The sequence below is a fragment of the Ambystoma mexicanum genome, chromosome 6q, assembly GCF_040938575.1.
Source record: "Ambystoma mexicanum isolate Mex_15411 chromosome 6q, UKY_AmexF1_1, whole genome shotgun sequence".
In the NCBI taxonomy this organism is placed as follows: Eukaryota; Metazoa; Chordata; class Amphibia; order Caudata; family Ambystomatidae; genus Ambystoma; species Ambystoma mexicanum.
This window is the reverse complement of record NC_090937.1, coordinates 1,560,865,079-1,560,880,888: the sequence shown is the minus strand read 5'-3', so window position 1 is coordinate 1,560,880,888 and position 15,810 is coordinate 1,560,865,079. Positions and strand designations below refer to the sequence as shown.

General features: G+C 42.7%; 1 long non-coding RNA gene across 3 annotated transcripts in view; it reads right to left on the bottom strand.

Annotated features, from left to right (window-relative positions):
- The window catches only part of LOC138516838 (uncharacterized), a 111,229-nt gene that overhangs the window by 60,601 nt on the left and 34,818 nt on the right, over positions 1-15,810 (bottom strand). The window contains exon 1 of one of the 3 annotated variants that reach the window (XR_011282315.1): positions 11,095-11,480. The exons of the other annotated variants lie outside the window; for them this stretch is intronic. This is a non-coding gene — a long non-coding RNA (uncharacterized lncRNA). Of the gene's footprint in view, positions 1-11,094; positions 11,481-15,810 lie in introns of those variants that run through there. 3 annotated transcript variants of the gene reach the window in all.

Here is a 15,810-nt window from a genome sequence, read left to right as displayed (position 1 = left end):
ATTGGCAGGACCATGGATGAAGAGAGTCTTGAATGAAGGCAGACCCCGCGCATGGTGATAATTGCAAAGCGCTAGCATTGCCACATTCCAAAGGGGGTAGTAGCGGTAACATGAATGAGCAACCAAATAAGAGGGTGAAGCCGAGGAAGGAGCAAACCCGGGTTTACCAATGCCACCCTCCTACTAGAATAGATTAGGAATACTCTTTGGGCCAGACTACAAGGGAGGCACAAACGTTTGCCCGCCCCGCACACAAAGAGGGGGCACGTAGACGGCCAGTACACAACTTGGACAAAGTTATGCGTATGAACGGATGCCATATGGAAAAGAGACCGTGAGCGTCGCACAACCCTGTTCTGGATGCAGACACGGTGACACTCATACACCCCACCGAATTAGAAATGGGGAAATGTAGCACCTCACTTCTAGACAACAATGCCAATTAACCAATCCACTGACAACTTCACCCTCTGCATACGCCTCTCAAACTTTAACCAAACACAAACACACACCTACAACAAAACAATCCGCACAAACTTCACTACACTGCAACAACAAAACAAAACACACATGAACCACCACAACAGAATACAACGTCTCCCAACAGTATAACACCCCAAACCCTCATCGCTGCTCTCTTGCACTTCTCCGGCTCATTCCACTAACTCCCCACCCCTCCCCTTTTCTTTCAGAGCCGCCAGAGCGCCAGGAGACCACTCCAGTGGTGATAGTGCGCGGTACAAATATCCTTTAACATTAACATTAACATCTTATTCCATCTACTCTCCCTCTGCACTTAACCTCACTGTCCCACACCCCCAAGTTCCTCTTGTAGCTCCTGCTCTTTCTCCCTACTTGCCCCTCTGAACAGGAACTTTGTTTACATCCCTAGTTTATCTCCCAAACATTTTCACAGCTTCACCACGCATTCTCATCTTTGTGCTATTGTAAGAATCCTTCCGGGGAATGGCTCAGCCATCTGTAAATGTGTTATTGTATGTCATTGTAAGTTGAACTTGACATGTCTGTTCTTTAAATAAAACCAAATACAAGTATACAGGTGCCAGACAGCCTTCAAAAACCAACTGATAGTTTTACTAGTCAAAATAAAGTATGGTGGGACCCTTTTGCAAGGAGGAAAAGGATCAGGAAGTAGGAAGTGATGGCAAAAGTACAATATTTGGGCACATGGCCGAAGCGCAGGAGAACAGCACATCTATGCAAAAGGCCTATCAGCGCCAGATTCCCAGGGAGCACTCCACTTAGAGCCAATAAGATTGGCAGGAGTTCTGAGGAATTTAAACAGTGATGTTGTTTTCTTCTTAGTGAACGAAGGACACAAGAATTAATTATTTTGGGAAAAGCCTTGATGTAATTAAAGATATGTTGGAGGAAAAGCTTATGAGTTGGTCAAAAAGGAAGATCAAAGTAACGCTGGGAAACAAACCCAGGAAAATGTGCAAACTTCCATTTGTCAAGTCAATGTTTCCACAAATAGAGAGTGTAATGCAGTGTCCGTCCAGGCTATTTCAATAATAGAAAGCGGAAGAAGGGACCCGGAGTGGCCTGGATAGACACTGGGGATACTTTCAATTTGAAGTTTGACGGATCTGATTTTCACATTACAATGGTGCCTTCATGGAAATAAAAACATCTACAGACAGAGGTTAACAAAACATCTAGTTTAGTTTAGGTTAGTTTATTTGTTTGTATAGCGTGGCCAAACCCTGAGGTAACTGGGCGCATTAGTCTTATATAACATAAGGTTGCAAAGGTTACACAATCATAAATATCAATGACAATGATAAAAAGCAAAAGTGGAATAACATACTGGACCGGGTTACACTGTGGTCCGAATATACAAGAGGCGTTAGCATTGTGAGATGGGCACAGTTGCGGTGTGGGCTAGAATTGTGTCAGGCAATTTCCTAGGAGGTGCTACAGAAGGCTAGAGACATATTATAGTTGCAGAGTCCTGAGTAGCGCCTTCACCTTGGCTCTAAAGGACCAAAATGATACGTCAGCTCTGATTTCTGTGAGAAGGGCGTTCTCACAGTTCGCCGCTAGCACAGGGAAGCTTGCACCCCCTGTGGATTTCAAGTTGATCTTGGGAATGTTTAGTTGGTGTAGGTATGGTGTTCTGGTAGGTCTGACCGTGCTGTGTCTAGGGAATTTGTCCGATAGGTAGCATGAGGCTGTCAGGGAGAGGCATTTGTGTATGATAACAAGTGATCGTAGTTTGATTCTGTCTCGGATCGGGAGCCAATGGGCTTCTTTTCTAAAGGTAGAGATGCGGACTTTGCGGGGAAGGTTGAGGGCACATCTAAGGGCGTTATTCTGGAGAACCTGTAATCTGTTCAAATTGTGATTAGTGGTACCAAGAAAGAGAGTGTTACAATAATCCAATCTGGACAGGATCAGGGCTCTCGCTAGTGTAAGGCGGCTGTTGGTGGATAAAAATGGTTTACAGGCATTGATTAATTTATTAGTGTAAGCAGTGGATGAGATAGTGGCGTTGATTTGTCTTTTGAGAGAGTCAAGATACACTCCTAATGTTTCAACTTCTTTTGAGACTGTTATGATGTTACCGTCAATTGTAAAAGACTGGTACCGGGGGTCCAGTTTGTTGAGACGGGCTTGGGATCCTACTATCAGCAGTTCCGTCTTGTCCTCGTTTAAACAAAGGCTGTGGGTAGCCAGCCAGGCTTGGATTTCAAGATAGATTTCATTTAGTTTTGCAACATCTTTCTCGTAGCATCCGGTGAGTGTGATGAGGACCTGGGTGTCGTCATCATAGTTAGTATATGTCCCAGGTCGTCAGGTCGTCAGGGTGGTCAAAGAGGAGCTTCGTAAAGATGTTGTAAAGTGTTGGGGAAATACAAGACCCTTGTGGGACTCCACATTGAATTGGGACTGGGTCAGCCGCGGCTGAAGGGGCAAAGACCCTGGTCGTTCTGTCAGAGAGGAAGGACCGGATCCAGTTCGTGGCATTCTGGGAGAATGCGGTAGCTGAAGAGAGGTGATTGGTCAGAATCTGATGGTCGACCAGGTCTAAGGCTGCAGACAAATCCAACAAGAGCAGGATGGGCATTTTGCCCTTGTCTTTAGCTTCATACATTTGGATTTTTAGATCCAATAAGGGCTGTTTTGTTCCCATGTCTAGGTCTTAAGCCGGATTGTCGCAGTCCTAAGAGATTATTATCTTCCAAATGTTGTTGTATTTGGAGGTAAGCCACTCTGTCTAGTATTTTCAGGAGGAAGGGGGCAGTTGTGATGGGTCTGTAGCAGAAGTCCTAGGCTTCTGCAATTTATAATTGGTTATTTATTATGCACTTACTACCCATAGGTTTCTAAGCACGGACTCAGGGATCGAATCTGTGTTGCTCCATATCATCTTGCTTGCAAGGTGAGCGTGTTTCCCCTGAGCTATCCTTCCGAAAATATAACGTGGTGCCTGGCCAATTAATTCTGTCTGACTGTATGTATTGTGGAGGAGGGTGTAGTGGCTGAATGTTCTTTGCTGATTGAATTATTCGGGGATGTTGTGGGGCAAAAGAGATATCTTTGCTCTAGCCGGTGTGGGAATACACCTTGATAAATCAGCCACAAACTGTCATCCACAGCATGCTTGATATTTACCAAAAGGGATGCCGCAATTGAAGAACAGAGAAGGTCTCACACCTATGAATCATTTAGTTTGGAAGAGTTAACAGATCCTAGGCAAGAGGAATCTATCTTGAATTTAAATCCAGGAGCGCTGGAACTGGTTGTAGGACATCCGGTGGGCAGGATAACAGAACTGGCTGTGGATGCAAAAGAATCGATACATGGCTGTGTAGAGCAAAGGACAGCAGAGCCCCACAATAGGCGTTACTAGATCTGGCAACATGTCGGTTTATCCAGCAACGTATTGAAAGGAACGCATTGAAAATCTGCAGGCTTGCCAGGAAACATTGAAGACAATTAGATTGGGAAACATTTGTTAAAGAATATGATTCTATTTGTCTACAGGAGGCCTGGGAAGATTTTGATTGGTCTATTCTTGGAGGGGTAGAAAAGGTTAAAAGTCAGGACAGCTATTGACAAGGATCAAAATGGTTATAGACTGTCAACTGACAAAACAAGTGGTAGGCTACATCATAAAGAGGTTGAGTGACATAGGGAATTAGACCTCGCTGATAAATATTTATTTGACACCAAACTGACAAGAAGCCCTAGTTTAGAACTAGTTTAAAATTGTGTTTCCGTTTTTTTTAGGTGGGTTTAATGCGAATCATATATTTAACATAAACAGGTTGACTCGTAGTAAACAGCTAGCCTCTATAATGTCAAGAAATTCCAAGTAATAGCTAAATGCACCCTTCCCTGAGGATAAACCTGCAAACATTTGATTTCATTTCTAGTATGCGGAGTCAATGATTGACATCTTAGTTGCAGAGGTTTACTTATGAGAATAAAGTTGTCACTTTGAGGTGAGTGGCTTTCCCAAGAGAGACTTTTACACAATATCAGTCAGTTAGAAGGAAAACCCCACAAGTTAACCCAACCTGAGGAGCAAGAGGATTTGATGGTTAGAGGGGAAAGAGTTTCCCATAAGTATTTGTGGTCTAGGCAAAACATATGTGATATTTTGCAGTAGGTGGATTGCTGTACACAGCCCCTGCTAGATAAATCTATGGTGGAAAACTCAGAGGAACTCCACAGTGTTATAAAAAGTCTTGCGGCCTTCCTGCAATGTGAATAATCTGTTACTCGTATAGAAAATCTCAATGAAAGATCTGCAGTACCTTGGTTTGCAAGAGCATCGTGCAGCAATGTATACATTCTATGCAGCCATCAAGGCAAAGATATTGTCAAACAAGCTGACCCTCAGTGTGATATGATATGTCATTTATAACGTACCTGTACACAAGTGTTTCTAGTTTGAAGACAGCATGTAGGCATCTACTAAAGTTGAACGATCAATCACAAATTGTAAGCAGAAATAGTTAGGAAGAAGCGTTCTGTGACATTGTAGACAAAGGAACATTAGTCTCAAGAACTAAGATAATCCTCGAAACCCAATGTGGAGTCCTAGAAAATGGCAACAGAGGGGGTTGAAATTGTAGCTCCCACATCAGATGTGAAAGTCTGTTGCCATAAACCTTTAAATCAGGTAAAGTGGGTGGTTGCCTGGGCTTGCACCTTTTCAATGCAGTTATCAAGATAATTACTCAGACATTTTTTTGGGTAAAAGGTGTTATTGCTCTTGTTCTTAAAAAAGAAAAAAAACTCAGATCCTAACTGTTATCACGCAATTACTCTGTTGAATATTTTAGAGGAGTGCTTACAATGTTATACCGCCAGCTCAGGGATGTTTTAAATCGGGATTCCCAACAATTGATCATTGAATGGAATTATTGAATAACATTGAGAGATAAGTTCGATTCAGGGGAGCTAATGTGTATGTGGCATCTGAACCAGACATTCAATTCGCTAAGTGGAGACATTCTCTGTGCTATGTGAGATAAAATGGGAATGCTGTGTGGTCTAACACTAATGTGGCTGGCATATAGCTGTAATTCCAAAGCAGAAATCTGTGTGGCAGTGGTGTTACTGAGTTTTGTAAAAGCAAATAAAGGCATGAGGGAGGGGTGCTCATCAGCCCCGATGCTATCACAACATTTTGATGATCCCACCTGAGATGAAAGGCATTAGTTATAGGTCTTTTGATATATGTGAACGATACAGCGATGTTAGATTTCATGCTGGTGGCCTACAGAACAGAGTAATGAGGGCGATTACTTTAGGATAGACCAGTTAGTATTAGATTTGATCAAAACAAAGGTCACCGATTTTAGACAATGGGCCTCATCACGAGTTTGGCGGTATCCCAGTGGTATTACCGCCGGGATACTGCCAGGGCTAATAGCGCTACCGCCAATCACCCGGCGCTATTAGCGCCGGATCACAGGTTTGGTGGAACAGTAATTCCACATTCCCCATTGGGCCCATTCGGGAATTACCCATTGAACCCAAAAGGGAATTTTCAGCGCAACTACCATCAGCGGTATTCTCGCGCGGTAATTTCACAGAAAATTAGCAAATTACTTTTGCATTTACCCCCAGCTCTGATTGTGGGTAAATGCAGCCAAACCCGTGATTTTGCAGACCCTTAAATGCAGCGGTAATAGCGTTACCACTGCATTTAAGAGTTACTGCCAAACTCGTGATGAGGCCGATTGTGTCGCTTTGTAACAGAGGCAAGCCCATTAAAACGAAATGATAACCTGATCATCACCTTTCTAAAAACTTTGGAATGTGCACAAAATGAGTATTAATAAATCAATGCTACGTTTTCTGCGTTTTCATACTAAGGGCCTCATCACGAGTTGGGCGTTATCCCGGTGGTATTACTGCTGGGATACCTCCAGGGCTAATAGCGTTACCGCCAAACTCGCCGGCGCTAAGGATACAATAAGAGTACAAGGAATAATGCAATTTGGTTGAAGAAAGCCGTTTCGGTTTGTTTGCGAAGAAATTTGGTGGGCATTTCTGTTAATCCAAATGTTATAACCTTTTGGGAAGAGGTTCTGAGTAACAAAGGTGGCACCTGGAAGAACTTTTCGCTGTATAGTGCACCTTTTCAAATACCCAATAAATACAAAAGCTAAAGGTAATTATCAATGGTTTTCATTTTTTAAAAGGGGACTTCTCTAACCTTCTTCAAGCATTGAGGATGTCTGCTTGGCGAGGATCTCCAGAGAAGGATTTGCTCTGCAGTTGATCATGAGGGGCAGCGTCAGGATTTGGAAAGGGCTTCTCACATAACTGTTTGCTGGATTTAACGATGCCTTTGGGGAAGATTATTTACGTGGCATGAGATCGCCTTCGTTAAGATAATTTGCGACCTCTTTTTGTCTGAATCTATTGAGATTGGGTCTAGGGTTTAGGCATGCAGAAGTAAGCTGGAAGTACTGTGGATCTGGAGAATGGCCCACAAATCCTATTAGGGTGCACATTTATTTGAGATGCAAGTGGTTGAGTCTAATGTTATTGAAGTGCAGCATTGGCTGCTGGTCATCCACTTCAGTGCTGCTTATGGAAGCTGGACACATGGAAGCACTTAGTTTCATTATTATTCTGGCCAAGTTATTACGAGGAAAATATATCTTCCTGATCTATTTTGCTCCGATTCATATTGTACAGATTTTATTGGTTTAAATGCTTTATAAGTTTTGTCTGTCTTTTTTATCATATGTTTAATGGATTCTTCTTAATAATTCTCTTTCTCAAGAATTGTATGTTTTAATTTAAAATCCAATTTCCATTGTTGTGTTGGACATATTATCAATTATCAGTTCTTTCTAAAAATATTTACAGTTTTTCGAAGTTTAGTTTGGTCTGGAATAATACGCTATACAATAATATCACGTACGCAAATGTTGTTTCCTTTGTTTTTTGCTTCGCTCTTTTTTGTGTTTAAAGCATTGGCAGAGGGTCGGGGTGGGTACGGCGCTGCTTGTTTATTACTGTTTTTAACATATTTTTTTACAATCTATATTGTTTTATTATTGTATATGTTTCTTTTGCGGAGCGCTATGCACACCTTCTTTCTCTGTTCTTGCGTTTCCAAATGCAAAAAATAAATATAACAAACTGGAAGGTGTGATCATTCATGAGGTTAACGCGAAATAAAATTCCCAAAAAGCCTACTCTATTTTAAAAAGTCAATGGTGCTTCATTAGTACGCACACCATCACCAAGCGTGCCTATTGGGATAGCGGCATGCACAACCTAGATGGACATTCGAAAAGGATTAGTCTGTGCTAAATTACTCCCAACCTAGTTAGGATGCTTTACACTTATTTTGAACTCAGCCATCTTTTATTTACCAAGTACCCTGGACGTCAAAACATGCACCCCGATCACTCTTGATCTACAATACCTTTGGTGGCTTCCCATCACCCACTGCTCACCATTCAAAGTTCTGTGGATGACTCATTAAACAAATCTGGGTCCTAATAAGGCAGTTGGGAGTGAAGAGAACCTCAGTCCTTTTAGCCACAATAGGACTTTTAGGTTGTTAAACAAAGACTTCCTTACTCCTCAGAAAGTCAGGAGATTCCATCACCCGGATCAGTCCATCACAGTTAATTCCACCAAATGCTGGAATGGGCTCCCCAAATTGATGAGATAGAAGTTCAGCTGATCCAGATTCCAGTGCTTCTAATACCCCCCTCCTCAAAAGAAATCTTGCCTATCACTACATAACTGACCCAGCCTTCTCATTTGTGGACCTTGCTGCCCATATCATCTTATTCCCTGCCCCAAAAAAGGAATTCCCCTCTAAGCTAACAGGCTTGCAGACTCACCAGGGGAGAGGAAGCAGTTTTGAGGCGTGGGAATAGAATCTCTAGAAGACCCCGTGGGTTTCGTAAGAACCCTTTTTTTCACATACTCTTGCAAGCTCGATTAATAGTATAAGCTTATACATCCTTACTGTCCATCACTATAAGGAACATTATTGTTACTATCTAATGCAAGTTGCTTTCCCTAAACTGCATAACGCTGTATTGGGTTAACCAGGAGTTTCTGGCATTCTGTATCTTACGCTTTTGTTTGACTGCATGCACTGCGCCCCATCTCTCCTACCTTTTACCCCACAGGTTGGTTACTGGTTCAGTCTATGCGCCTTTAATTCATTGTGAAATAGCATGCTGTCATTGTGTGCTTTATAAAACACCAATACGAAAATGTGTACTTGTTTGTTAGAACTTTTACTTTTGAAGGATTATGTAATGTTTACTTCATGCCATACTGTGATATTGTGTTGGGTCAGAGTCTTAGGGTATGTGAATGTCCACAGATATGCACTATGCCACATCCCAACAAAATGGGGCTAAAAGTTCTGGGCTGGTAGTTAAACACCCCCAAATTTGCTTTGAATTTGTCTCAATGATGCCTCCTTACTCAATGAACAAATGAAAGTCACTTATTCACTCACCATCCAGTTGAGTGGCATCTCACACTTGAGAAGTATAACAGAAGAGCAAGCTCCACCACCCCATCAGTTGAGTGGCATCTCACACTTGAGAAGTATAACAGAAGATCAAGCTCCACCGCCCCCATCAGTTGAGTGGCATCTCACACTTGAGAAGTATAACAGAAGATCAAGCTCCACCGCCCCCATCAGTTGAGTGGCTTATCACAATTGAGATAGGTAATAGAAGAGATAGCTCCACCGCCCCATCAGTCAACGGCACGACCTAGTAGGTTTTCTGCAAATGGGGACTTGTGAGAATGACTAAAAACAGTGTCCAGCTGACTATGTGTATGAATCTGAAGGACAACCTAATGAGCTTCTGTGGTGGCCTCTGGCCATTGGACACCGCGTTTCTCTGCACCGTTGCCCCAGCCTTGATTCTGTAGTTCAGGAAGCACCGGAAGACTCCACTCTGTAAAGAACATCTCAGCTTACCAATTGCTTATCTCTCCAGACAACTACATTGCAGAGCCCGGCTCTCTCTCGCACCTCCTACCCATCCCAGCTAACTCTGCTAGCTCAGCACCCTACACTTAACCCCTGGGCATATGCCCTACTTAATGTGCTTCATTTAGCTAGGTGTGGGCTTCTTAAATTCCATGCACACTAGACATACCTACACACCGGAGGAACTTATTTTCAATCTCGAGGACATGTTGGTTATTTTTGCTCATATATTTGGGGAGTTTCTTACGTTTCAGTTTTGATGAATAAATCCTGCTTACTTGTGCAATTGAATTTTCTCTTTTCCTGTTGAAAAAAGTTGAAATAGTGTCTCTACACCTCAAGAAATCTCAGTTCTTCTAGAAAGTTATAGATCTGCATTATATGTCTCCATTCAGCCGCTACCGTGCCGCGCGCGATAGGACTCTCTCACCATCATACCAGAGACCTCACCTTGTCAACCATTTCTACCGCCTCTTTGCCCACCAACCAAAGCCCTACCAAAGAGGTGTGGAAAACAACCACAAGACAAGAGTCAGACGCGGTAACAAAACTCTCACTTGATGCCATGGGTGCATAGGGGGCTCAGTACCCCGATACCTTAACCCTACATAGAAGGCCACCCTGAGCCAGCTGGCAGACGCATGCAGATACATACCGAGCTGTAAATAACTAAGAAACTATCAATAATGTGTGTCAAGTGAATATAATACAGCTGTGGAGACACACAGACCTGTTAAAAAGTCCCAACATTAGTTATATTTACAAGTTGCTGCAGACAAAAGGTTCACAATTCCAAGAAGACTCTGTTCGATCGTGGGTGGACCTGTTATGGGGACAAGCCATGCACCATCTACAGGCTAGTGTTCACTAAGCCAGTGTTACAAGTTTTCCAAAAGATTGTTTCAAGAATTAGAAGCAGACAATTTAAGTTGAATTGCACAGTTCAAAATGTCAAGCATGTAACTGTGGACGTTGGCTTAGCCTACAAGGATAACTTATGGGGATTCCGGACGACCATACTCTCCCTTAGGGCTAAGAGGATTAATAAACCACATCGAACGGAACAGCAATACAACTTTAAAACAGACAAGTCAATTAGTAATGAGAGATGTGCATATAGATGGCAAGACAGGATGGCATTCAGAATGCATGAAGAGGATGAAGCGTGCCACAGAAGGCTTCATTTCGGAACTTGCACTGGTGAGCGCATGCCAGACTGCTCTGTTAGCCCAAAAACCATAAACCTAACAACAGTAAATATGTATTTAAGTAACTATTGGCGCAAGGCCTGAAAACCATTGCTTGTATAGGCCACTTTTGTATTTTTGTTCTTTTGTCCCCTTGTTGTGTCACCGCGTCCTACTCCCACCACCCAGATCCCCGCCACCTGCATATTCCTTGCACGAGGTAAAGGGGACGGCCACCGCTGGCCGCTTGCACTCGCCACAACACTTTTGCCTTTCCTTGACAACCAATAACTACAAATATAAGATAAATAAAAGATAAAAAAGGCAGCGGAGGGGGGATTGTTCTTTCATGTACATGTTGAAAATGCCAATAAAAACAAACTTTAAAAAAAGGCAGTACTACAAAAAATAAACTGAAGCAATTATTAAACATACCTGTATCTTTAATCCTTTGTTCCCTCTTTCCTTCCTAAATTCAGATCATATATTTTCCTCCTGCCAGCTTAGAGATTACATTTTTTTTTTATAACCACGCATCCATGAAAATTCCGCCGCCACGGTCGCTGATTGGATATTATTGCTGCGTCCGACTCCACGTGGATCCAACAAACCCTTCCATCCACATGCCTTGTATGTAGCTCTGGCACTTGCCAGGATCAGCTTCGTTTCTGGCCCTCGCTAATGGCCACAGACCCATCAATGGTCCAAGACCATTGCAGCTGAATCTTTCAGCTTAAATCTCTGCTTGCGTTCCGAACATCTCCAGTGTAGCCTACATAAGCCTCAGATCTTCCAATAAGTGGTGCAACCGGTTCAAGCATCTCTTTCCAACTGGAAAAGGCACAGGAGCAGCACAGGGACTTACCCAGACAAGGAGGCGTGGCTAAATGGCAGGAGTGCCCAACCAGCAGGACATGTTTTGTCTCTCCGCCCACAGCGACCGATGTGGCAAATTCACAATTTCCTATTCGACCTTCTTGTTATGTGTGTTGCGCTATTAATTGCACATTTTGGTGATGCGGAAAGCGCTATCAATCAATTAATTAATCCATTGTAGCTTTATTTCAGTACGCGCCATAAAAGCATAGAAAAACAATTCACAGACATTTAAATGCAATTGATTAAATGAGTATACCAATAAAATGAAGAAAAAAACCATTTCACAATAAATGCATACAGTGCATAATATAAAAGCAAATGAAAAGTGCAAGCATTTCATTTTAATCAGGATACTGCGTTTCATAGTTAATTCGTTAACAAGTTTCTGAAAAGCTCTAAAGTTAACCAAGTTTAGTTGCTTTATCTTTGGTTAGTTTCCTTCTTGAAGCAAATGTTTTTTAATATAACACTTCTGACAAACACAAATTAACTACCATTGGTCTTGAAAAAACGAACAGCTTCTCTCCTTGATCTAATTATGTGCAAATTCAGTCCAGGTTTGTGCCATCTGCGCCTAAGATGATCATATAATGTGAGACGGCAATGAGGACGATGAGGAATGCCGACCAACCAAGGAAAGTAGAACGCCAGAGCGGTCATCAGCGTCTGGATGCCGACAAAATGGCAGAAATTGCAGCGTACAAGGCCCTTTTCCATTACGTGGCATGACATCAAATTACATTATATAGGACAATGGGAAGTGGCGGACAACCCTCCTCTTCTTTAACTTGATAATGTCTTGTGGATTAGAGAATTGCCGATGAGATGCAGGATATTAACATGCCTGGGATTCAGTCACTGATACCAAATATTTGGAAAGGGTAAGACAATGAGAAATGATAGTGGCTTAGTTATTTATGCATTGTGTTTGGTACTTAACATTTCTTGTTAATGCACACCATCCATTAATGTTTAATCAAATGGATGCCTTTGCTTCTTCCCAACTTTGTATTTAGAAGTCAAGGACTCAAGATGGACTGTTTTGATCCCACCCCCCAGAATATTGATGAGTGCAAAATGTGAATATCTACACAGAGTTTCCTTTCCAAAGTGACCCTCACATGTGACCGCAGCTGGACTTCTGGTTCTCTGAATTTCAATTATTTTAGGGAGCAACCACCGTTGAGGAGGCTCAGGTTCAAAGGCATCATCTCCCTTTGTTTTGGGAACAGTTATGATTCTTTTGATGATTTTTGATCTGACCATCATCTTGCACCTTGCACAAACATGTGATCAGTCATGCACATTTATTTGTACATTCTTGTAATTGTTGGCCGATTATGTGTGCTAACTAGGATATGTGTAAGGGGGACAGGTAGAAAACCATAGGAATTAGATTTTAGGCTTAAGTCAAAATGGTTCTCTGTTGTTTCACCGCCACAAGTTGTATAAGACTGATCATGCCAATTTCATAGTTGTCATTTACCAATGTCTTCTTTTTTCTAATGTGGTGACCCCATCATAACCCGTCTATCCCCCCCATGCCCACCCCCTTGATCCCTTGTTTCGCCCCTTTATCTATGCACATATCTGTTACATCATGGTAATCAAATGGTCACAACCAAACACTCCACTATGATAAATTCCGTGGGTAAAAGCACAGCATGCTACCATTGAAAGAGTTGCAGCAGAGAAAAGAGGCGACATGCTCAATGCATAAAGATGTCACCAGATCCCAAAGCCCAATCAGACCTCATCAAACCGGTCCCTTTTCGGGCGTCCTTATTGGTGGTCATCGTAAGTGACGCAAGATTGGGTAAAGAATTGATTTCTTTCTCAACCCTTGATGGCCTCATTGTCAGTACACCACAACCTCAGATGAGTGAAAGGCTAGGCCATGCTAGTTCCATTTCACATCAGCACCAATCCCTCGTCATCGTCGGCTTTAATGAGCGCACAGCGTAAGATCCTAAAGCAGGACGGGTTTATGCTGCTTTTTTTGTACGTATTTCTTATTGCAATTTTCTAATCACCCACTATATAATTGCAAGGGTAATTATAGCCCCTTCCATGGAGTTAGGACCACATCCTGAATTGTCATGAAGTCATTGGCAAATGGTCAATTGTTTAGCGTGTGGCTTAACGCATGAGCTATCGCTTGTGTACAGCGTTGTTCCTGTTTCTGGGAAAGTGCCCCAGGACTCGTATGCGTGGCGGATCAGCTCCGGTTCCTGTGTTTCCTGGTACCCCTGTCTTTCTATGCTTTTGTCTGTATTAGTTGATAGTTGAGTTACAGCTGGAGTTGTTCCAATAGTGTCATTTGTAAATTGAAAGGTCCTTTGCTGATCAGGTGTTACCAAATGCAGGTTTCTCTGGGAGTGGATAGCTCAGGAGTTAAGTGCTTCATTCACACATGGAACAAGCTTGTACTTTGCATCTTTAAATCCGGCAGGACCGACCTAGCCTTTCATCCTGCCAAGGTCGATACATTGAGTTCCATCGACATTTTTTGGCCAAATAACATTTCGATGAATTATTTTTGTACCTCAAAATGAGGAGGGTGGCAGCACACCCTGCCAACTGCCCCCTGGTACCTTCCTTCATATATCCCTACTCCAAACCTACCACCCAGGGGTATACTGGGAACCAAAGGAGGCCCTGGAAATAATGTTCAATGTGGCCCCCATATTACATATTTTCAGCAAGTGCAAGCCTTTTCTTATGAGGAAATTTGGTAATAAAATAGGTTATCATACAAAAGAGGCCAAGGGTACAAAGGCCTACTGGGAAATCTCAAGAGTTGCCGATAGGCCAGTCCACCCCAGCCGTAACCTACCTATTTTGCTGTAAAAAATGCGGTAAATAGACGCTGCAAAATGTGATTCAGCAAAATGGTTGTCCTATTAAAGGTTGGACTACCGCAATAACAGTTACTATTACAGCGCTTGGAAGCAAAAGGAATCCAGAATGTAGTGCTATATAACCACGTGGTGTTAGTATTGTCATTCCCTAAAGAGTCTGACACGCCATACAATGGGAGGCCGCATATTTTAATTAGGAGCAGTGCAAGAGTGAATGAGGGTAACTCGGGAATATAAAGGTTTGCCTTTGGGAAAGGCCAGAGGAGATGTGATATACACAACTTCACACTTACAAGTGAAACACAACTATTCCCGTCAATTAGAAGGGCCCAAGCAAATGTTAAACATAGAAAGAGTGACCTCTTTTACTCGACACACCTAAGCGTTAAGAGACAAGATGCCTGATTGCTGCTACCGCGCTACTTAGTGCTTATTTGTTTTAATTAGGCCCATTTTAGGCGCTGCAAAGAGTACTTTTACAGTGCAAAGTGAATTTGCTCCGCAAACATACACTTTGCACCGCTCTGTGAATCAGGCCCAGTTCGATGGCACCGTGCTAACTGTTCCATGAATTAGGCCTTTGGCCCTGATCCACAGTAGCGTTTTATAATAGCGCAGTCCCCTTGGAAAATGCTCTGCGGATCCGGCCCACGCCCTGCTGTGCCCGCCTCAAGACACTAATTAACATGTGATAAAAACCCACACCAAAATGTCAAAAGAAGAGCTCATTTGAAGCAATATACTGAATCCCGCACCCCAAAACGGCAAAGAATTGTAACCGACCACAAGAACATTGCAAAGGTGTAGGATTGTTTTTCCCAGGACATGAAACTGACCCATGGAAAAAAGGACCCCAAACAAAACCCTTTGACCAGGAGAGATGAACTTGGACGTTTCTTGGCCAGGACTGCAAGTGCAATGAAGTGTTTTTATATTTGATGTAATTCATTGACTGGATACATCACAAAGCTCCAGGAAAACACACACGTACCTTGTACTTGGTGCACCCAGTTCTAGTCCATATCGTTCATATACTGGCACCAGGGGCTAAAATTGTGTGGTGGGGCCGTGCACTACCATGTAAAGCTTGGTGTGGGCAGCCTAGCTAGAAAAAGAAGCAACTTAAAGGAAGCTTCCCTTGTTTACTGACCTCCCACCTATACGGGCTTGAGGTTCCCTGCTGGGAAGTGCTTAGAACAGGAACATTAAATGGGCTGGAAATGGGGAGGGGGCAGAACCTATGATTGCCCTTCATAGCTCTCCACTGCAATAATTCTGGAAATATTGTGCATATGACATATCATTATCATATACAAATAGAATGTAATTAGCGCTTAGATGTACTGACCAGCAGTATCAAGGCGCTGCACTCTTTTCATAAACCTTGGAAGAAGGATACAGAACCCTAATA